This window comes from Apis dorsata, unplaced genomic scaffold (assembly GCF_000469605.1).
Source record: "Apis dorsata unplaced genomic scaffold, Apis dorsata 1.3 scaffold_58, whole genome shotgun sequence".
NCBI lineage: Eukaryota > Metazoa > Arthropoda > Insecta > Hymenoptera > Apidae > Apis > Apis dorsata.
Window position 1 is genome coordinate 1,050,272 of NW_006263358.1, and position 8,831 is coordinate 1,059,102.

Consider the following 8,831-nt stretch of genomic DNA (forward strand, 5'->3'; position numbering starts at 1 on the left):
ACGTCTATCTTAATATTATATACCTCGTTCCTTTTAATTTTTCCTCGAAAGAAATTGTACCACGTTAAGCGTGGGGGAGGATAGATCAAAGAGAGAAGATGACTGATAAATTTTCTCCACCAAGACATAATAAAGCAGCTCATTCCGCGCTTTCTTCCCTTTTCTTTTTTCCCTCCCCCTCGCCCCTCCTCTTCCCCTCTTACCCGTGTGTATCCGTCTCCTCATCTCAGCCCTCGACCCCGTCTCGACTTCCTCCTCTTCTTCGTCACAAGACCTCCCCCTCCCCCTCCCTTCATCTCGACCCTTTTACCGGCACAAACTCGCTTCAAATTGCCCCTGGAAATCTCATTTCCACCTTTCCAATCTCCTGAGAACCGATTCTTGCCGAAAAAAAGAATTACACGGGGGTTACCAACTGGCACGAGCCATGCATACGACGCCCAATGTCTCGTGCTATATGACAGCAAAGGAATGCTGAAAGGTTCGATAAGGGAGGGAGGGTCGAGGAGGGAGTGAGGGTGCAAGTATGCAGATGAGGTAGCGGAGGAGGTTACTCTTTTTCTGCCCCTCACCTATCGAGATCATTTCGTCGATATGGTTGACGTCCTGGAAAATTGTAGTTTGCTCTGACTCGCTTCTAAATTCTTCCATTCTTACACAACGAATAGACATCCGGTAAAACGATCCTGAGACTTGTTTCTAGACTCACAGTTTCGAAAATCAATTTCTTTTCTTTCTGTTATTATCTTTGTTGGATGTCGAGACTGCCTTCTTTCAATACAGACAGATCACCGTGCCATTTCTCTTCAAGATTTACCTGAAATCAAAAATATATAAATTTGTTAGAGAAAGTAATTCTATCTGTATCGCTCGTATAGAAAGAGTTTTTAACTTCTACTTAATAATAAGAACTTCTATGCTTTGGATATGGATGAAAAAGAAAATTCGAGATTTATTATTCATATATTAACAGAGTCAAAAAGAAAAGAATTTTCCTACTTATATTCGCTGCTCGTGTTTCCAAGATAGATCAAAGAAAACTGTTCCTAAAGAGTATTGAAACTAAATAAATTATTCGTATATTTTCATCCCACAATTTATTTATTCAAACTTTAATTTGAACCAATTTAAAATTGACTAGATCGAGTGAATTTTTGAAAGCATTGCACGCGATAACTTTATCGCGTAGCCATAATGGAGGGTGAATGAACGATTTTTTCCCCCTTTTCCGCCCTCCCGGAAAATTTGCACGCAATTAAACTGCAGTCAGTCAGTCAGTCAGTTCAAATTGAACGCTGCTCGATTAATTTTCGTTGGTTGGAAATATTCGGTGGGCGGTGGTCGACGCCGCTCGGCCTCAAGATAGAATTTAATTATGCGAGTTAGCTTCGCACTCGCGTCGGCCACACCGCGTTTCCGCCGTTTCCTCCGCTCTAATAGGCTTATTAGTTTGTTATTCGGAACTCGACTGCCGTTGCCCGAAAGTTTCGCGCGAAACCACCTCAGCCCGTGTTAATTGGGTATCACTTCATTCATGCGCGCATACCACTTTTATTTCCCTACATCCTAATTGAATTGGAGAAATTTGTTATCCCGATATCGCGCCGTGTAGCTCTATCTTTCCTATTTATGTATATAGAATTAAATAATCATAATGATATTTCCAACGAATAATGATAATAAATAATTAGGCGGCAATTATCATCGATAAACATTATAATTTATAGTAATTATAGTATAGTATGTGATAATATTATTATATTTATCGTAGAATAAATAACGTTAATTTATTTTAAACGGTTCGTTTAAACGCTCGTTATCTTGGTTTAAAATAGCGAGCGTTCATATCATATATAGAAATTAAACAAGGGAATTACAACGAGAGCAATGATTGTTAAGTAATTTAAAAAAAAAAAGAAAAAAATATCGTCATTAAATTGGACGATAAAATTTGCCCACTTTATTAAAGGATATAGTCTTTAATGTTCCTTTTAAAGGGCGATTAATTAGATAAAGAGCAGGGGGAACGATTATACTCGAGTGAACGATTGAATGGCTGCGTTTAAAAAACCATCGGCAATATCCCTGGTTCCCATTTAAAACGCGGAATTCTCGTTTACGTCGCGGAGATTGATAGGGATTTGCGTTCGACTTTTGCAGGAAGTGGCTGAACAACCCTTGGGGACAACGCGATTCAAGGTGGAAACAGAAGGGGAAGTCCAGAACGGCAGGGGAGCGTGATTGAATAACCGTGGAAACTTAAACAGAAATTCTGGGTCAAGGTGAGTCTCCCATCGATTTCGATGAAATTTTCATTTCTCCTTTTTTCTTTTTTCCTTTCTTCCCCCTCCCCTTTTTTTCTCTATCCGGAATTCGAGCGATACACTAATCTCTTCCTAACGTGATTATTATCCTTCGAACTTTCGAAGAAGAAGGAGAAGGGAGATTAATCGGCAAAGAAATTTTGTTATTCAATTTCTTTACCGGACGAATATATTAAAATTAAAGCCCGCTTTATGAACCCGGCATCAAAGCTTCGATCCAAAGCGACTAAAAACAGGGTAGTAAGTAAATTCAACCGAGTTCAATTTTATTTGATCAAAGTAAAAATCTTGACCAGCAAATTACGTCGCTTCTGATCTACAATTAGCTACCGCTATTTCCTTTACCTCGACCACCGCTGTGTTGGCTAAAACTTTCTCCGCTAATTTCTTTCAACTTCTCGGAGAGGAAATACTTCAGAAAGAGAGAGAGAGAGAGAGGGGAGAAAAGTTGCAAATAAATTTCGATTGCGAGCGAAAGGAGGCCCAGCACCGTGATCGTTGTCCCTGTTGCTAATTAATTTCGACTCGCCGATTTTTCAAGAAAGTTTGAACGAGGTCCAGCGTAACTTACTCGGTAACCTTAAATGAGGTAAAAAAAAAAAAAGAAAGAAAAAAGAAAAAGAAGAGGAAAGGGAGGAGACGGGAGCAGACGCGACTGGGGTGGCTTGCCTTGGAAATCCTGGAGAGCCTTGGGGTCAGATAGCACGGTGGTGACGGCATTTCAAGTTCGTCTAAGCAGAAACAGAGTCGTTTCCGAGTTAACTCGGATTAATTCTGAAAGTTCCATGAGGTAACCCCTCGAAGGGTTGAACTACGGTGTCGAGCTTTCGCTCAGAGGATCTCAAGGGGGAGGTTGGTTATTAAATTTTGATACTCGGGATTCCTCACTTTCCATGCTGACAAACTTGCGTCGTTTCATCACGCTTTTATATCGGGCAATATTGTTGTGAAACATTTGGAATAATTTAGAGGATGGAAACTTTCTTGACACGAAAGGGGAGGAATTTTAAATTGAATATTTTTGAATTTAAATTCTTCGGGTTTTTCTATATATGCTTTGATCGAAATTTTATAATTTTGTCGTTTAAATTTTGGAATTAAAAAATTTCTTTTGGATCGAAGTATTTTTTTTTTTTTCCTTTTTGAAATTTACATTTTCAGTGATTGGATATTATTTGTCACGTAAAAAGGGGACAAATAAAGAATATTATTAAATGGAAAAAGTAGAAGAATATTGTTAATGGGAAAAATATTTTACTATAAATTTTGTTGTACTGTTAGTTCCGGAGGATTTGTGTATATATAGATAAGGAAATAACAGAAGTTGGGATTCCCTGGAGTCGCAAGGCCCGCGTGTCATAGATATACCTGTGTTTGTGTATGTACGCGAATTAAGCCGGAGCGAAATTTCAGACCTGAAGATTTCGTCGAACTAATACCCGAGGGGCAAGAAATTGCAAACAAGATCTTGTTGTCGCCAGTAGAAATTAATCCTTCGCGTGCAACAGATGATCCGCTGTTATACTTTGCTCTTTGTTTGTTTTTAAAGCTCTATCTAGATGATAGCTTGGTTGATGAAAAACCGAGCAGAGAAAAGATTGATTGTGATAATTACGTAAAAGTACGAACATACGAAAATTTTTGTATAAAATTTTTTGATACATAATTATTTCCTTAACGTAACTTATTTAGAATTTTAAAGATAAAATTAAAAAGTTTTCCAAAAAATTTCTCAAAATATTGAACTTTAAATCTCGATCGTACCCTTCTTTCAACCTATTTTTCAAATGATTAGGGTTTATTTTACGAGTGTTTTTTTAAAAGGAAATATCACTCATAAATCTAGAAATTATTCAATGAAATATGCTAGACAGAGATACGAAAAGTTTCCAGACGAAATAAATCGACGAGAGAGAACGGATGTTAATTCTAACAAAATTATATGACTGAATGATATGGCTAATAAAATCGTATCTTTCGTCTGACTTTCCCATCTGAGTCTATTTTTATCATTTTATTAGCAAAGTTCTCGTCTCAGATTATTCCTTTGCAAATTTATTTTCTGCTATTTATGATTGCTCTGAGAATGAAATTCTATTTTCCGTCTTGTCACGAATGTGATATTAAATGACAACTCGATACAAAGATCACTTCCCTTGGCTCCTATCTGTCGTATCAAACTGCCGTTTCGTCCCTTCGAATTGTACGGAAAAAGTTTAAATTTCTTATCGAAATCGAAATTGCTCAACTAAACTCAAAGAATTGTCATAATATTATTTCTAAAAATAATATTTTCTACATCGTTCATTATACCAACTATCATTATTTCGATCAAAATTATTCGTAAAAGAACCATAAAAACCATCATACCATTATTTAAACACTGCAACAAATCCTATTAAAATTGTCAAAACTTTAAACCACTGTAACTTCGAATCTATCCACTTTTTATCGACCAAATTAAGATCATTGGAAGCGCGAATTCTCCCTCTTTAAAACGCTTTTTGTTTGATCTCGATCCGACTTCCTGTTTCCGAGATATCGTCGTTCGAAGATAAACCTAATTTTTCCCCTTTTTTTTCTGTCGCCGTCCTTATCGCACACTCGGTCCTCTCGCTCCTTAGGCCTGCTCTCACCTATCTCAACTTAGCGCCACGTGCGCTGGTCAGTGACAGACGCGAGTAAGCAGTTTTTTTTCGAGATTCCTGGAAAGACGTACGCATGTCAGGAAAAAAAGTAGGTCACCGTGCATTCCAGAATTGCGGAATCTCCTTTTCGTTGCCGTAACTTTAAAACGTTATATCTCGGCAACCGATTGAGATATTAAAACGAAACAAAGCGCATTTTAAAGGTTGCACAATATGCTATCGCTCCAACATCTTTTCTCTCAAAACTTTATACTTTTTCCCGATTGTATTTCGCACTAAAAATTACCATATTACTTTGAAACGTGATTGAATGATTTTGTAATTTAATTCATCTTTCGTTCAGATATGAAACGTTATGTTACAAAAGAAGGATTGAGAAAGAAATATCGCCAATTTTCTATACAGTTTTATCTTTATATCATCGAACGAAAATCTTGTTTCCTATCGTTGGTCCGCATAACTCTCCCGACAGCGGCGCGTTAAAACAACGTTAGAGCCCACACCTATGGGATACACGCAGTTATTCGCTCGCCCACGGGAAATTGCTCGTGAAAGCTCACCGTATATGTATAAAAAAAACCCTTTCCAAGCGCGGAATAAATTTTTTTCAAAAGTTGTTGCGGCGATACTTGCTCGTGGACGTGATGTCCTCGACTGATCGCGACCAGAGTTTTTATCTCTGAGCACAAAAAATATTCCCCTTTCCATTTCCTCGAATGGAACAATGCAACAAACCGAGAGTTTTAAGACGAACTCGAAGTTTGATTTTAAATTATTCCTCGATACGATGTTTTAAACAAATTTCCTTATGTTCCTCGATCGAAGCTTTCTGATCGATTTATAGAAGATATACACGATTATTTCAACAATTTAATCCAACATCGATTTGGACACGTAGCGAATGGATCCACAATCGAGTGCGTTTTATCGTGAATCGATAGGAAGATATACAATATCATTACAAACGGAACGACTGATACCGATAACGCCTGTTTTCCGAATTTCGCCCTACTTTCAGTCAGAGATATATCTATTATCGGAGAATCATAAAATACTTGGACGCACGACCGTGTGAAAAGACAAAGATCCGTTTCAACGACTCGTCGCGATTGATAACAACGAGCATGGGACAGAGTTTGTAAGTTTAATCGCAGTCGACGGGCCAGCGCTCCACAGTTCCACGAGGGAATGCGCCGCCACTCTTGGAACGAATATACGTCTCTATGGAAATCTCTAAGAAGTTGAAATTCCGTTTCGATCGTACTTTATACCATCGGAACTCGTCAAAAGCGAATTCGTTTCTCTTGGAAATTATTCGAAGGGATTTCAATGCTGCTTCGAACAGATTTGAGAGAAGTCATATCGTGAAAATTGAAAACATTTCAGGGGACAAAATTACGTAACGAAACGAGCTTGGATTATCGAAAAGTCGCGCAATCTCTGATGAGATTTTCTTTTTCTCTGCGACGAAAGGGAATTTCGTCTCGCTTCGATACGACGCGTCGTCGTTGCGTCGTTGTACGCTTTTCTTTCTTTTTCTTTTTTTTGTTTTTTTTTTTTTTTTTTCGGCGACCACGTGCGTGATGCGGTTACAAAGTGGCCACTCGTGGCACTTGGAGGCATTCTCGAGCACACAGGCCCATCTCCGTTGCTGCAACTGTGTCAAACATTATGCAGGCAAGCGAAAGCCACTTGAAATGCAAATATTTGCAGCGGGAGTAATTAAGGCTCTTGTTGAGTGGAAGTGACGAGCACGTTCAGCTGCTGGATCGGCACCCGTTGTCGAGAAAAATATTTCTTTTCGTACAAAGGACTGCTCGAGCCCGTTTCTCCGCGAATTTTCCACGATTCTTTCAAGTGTTTGGCGAGATAAATTTAAACAGAATTCCTAGGAATCCATTTATCCTTAAAGCTTCGAAAAATACCTTGAAGTTTGATTGAAGTTTTTATCTGCTCTTTTGGAACAAACTTTTCAAGTATAAAGAGAAAGAACGATAGAAGAAGATAGTATTCGTAAAAAGCAAAAATAATATTTTTAATGAGCGTGAAATTTTCCTGGTGAAATTGTGAGAAAGATCATTATATTATCGAATTATGGACGCATAATTTCTGCAGGATGGTAAGGTTGAACATTGTTCGGAATTTTATTTCCACGGCATCCCATCGATTTTCGCGAATTGGAAAATTGTTGAGAAGTTGTGAAATAACGAGAGCACGTCGTTACGGGATCGATATTATTGTACGATTGAGTAAATATTCGCAAGTCCGTTGAAAAATGGTTTTCTCTCGTTGATAAATTTAACAAAAAGTGATGATAGACAATACAAGAGTCTTCAGAAATTTTACATTAAAAATTTTCTCAAAGCAATTATATAGATGTCACTTTTTTAGATTTCGATTATATTTCCAAATTCCCCAATAAAAATATACATGCGAATAAAAATATACGCGGCACAAATGGGAACGAAAACGATAAATTGTAGAACACAATGTGCAAATCGTGACAGTTATATAAAAGTTCTGGTTATATAAAATATATTTTTACAATAATTTTATCGAAAATGACGCGATAAAAGAATATCGCAATACAATTTGTTGATGGAAGCAAAATACAAAAGCAACATCTTCTCCGGGGTGGAAAGATTTTTTTTAACGATTCGTTGAGTCTGAAAAAAATTAGCAACGAAAAGTGGAGCGAACATGTTTTACCGTTTGTTCGAGAAAATTGGAATTCTTTTGCAAGAGAAATGCGTGAAAATAAAAACTGGAGTAAAACGTTTGTTCGCCAGGAATAATTTACAATTTAATTGAACGAAGAAAAAGCATTCTCGATGCTCATTCTTTCTTTTCAACCAGTTCGGTTAATTTCTATGCTTCAAGGCCAATGAAAACGAAACTTTCCCGCTGTTCATCCCTTTCAAAACGATTTTCTTTTCTTCTAACAATTTTTATACCAATAATATCAAAAAAAAAAAAAAGAAATTAAAAACCTCGATCTAAGAAATCCACAAATCCAAACACTTTGCGAGAAATTAAATAAAATTGAACCTTAAACGTAACATTTTATCAATACTTGCCAACGCATATGATTAAATATTTCTTTTTAATAAAAAAAAATAAATAATGAAAAAAATCACGTCCGAAAGATTATCTCCAGATTAAAATTACAATTACAATTTCCAGAATGAACGAATTTCGATTCATTTCGCAAAGAAAGGAATTACATTACATATCTCATCCTCCATCCTCTCCCAAGTAATTTTCAGGAACAGAGAGAGGAAGAATCTTTCTCGACACTGAGGCAAGCCATCTTCTTCTGCCTCCTTTTAATTTTCAATTTTCCATGGGAGAACAGGAAGCAACAACCCGTTCGCGACACCCTCGGCTCGAGGGTGAACGATCTTGCCACGACAATTATTTGCCAAGCGATTTACGCGTTCCCGTGATCGCCTCGATTAAATGTCACCGGTTGTTAAGAGATCGGGCTTCGATTTCCGGTGTTTCGACGAACAGAGAACAGCATATTGCTGCTTCTCTCCTCCCGTCTTCCACGCGTTCGGGGACGCGTGTTTGTACGGGGAGTTGGAAAATCGGGAGGGGATATTTCCATGACAAAAAGCACGGTTTCGGTGGATCAAGCCGCGAGGACACCACTCGAATATGTATGGGATCGAAAAAGGGGGTCATCGACGACGACGGTCCTCGTTCGGGATATTCATTCGAGGGTCTAGAACTTCCGTACCCTCGAGCTCAGGTGGTGGATCAATTCGTCGAGAGGCGAATGAAGGGTTTATGGAAATGGAGAAACTTGAAATTAAGACGATCTTGGAATTTCTTTTTTTTTTTTTTTTTTTTTTTT

At 37.8% G+C, this 8,831-nt stretch overlaps 1 protein-coding gene across 1 annotated transcript in view; it reads left to right on the forward strand.

The window, feature by feature from the left end:
- The window catches only part of LOC102678880, a 123,731-nt gene that overhangs the window by 49,462 nt on the left and 65,438 nt on the right, over nt 1-8,831 (forward strand). Inside the window, exon 2 of the mRNA XM_006609583.2 lies at nt 2,161-2,282. The gene's annotated coding sequence lies outside the window, so the exon portion shown is untranslated. The remainder of the gene's footprint in view (nt 1-2,160; nt 2,283-8,831) is intronic.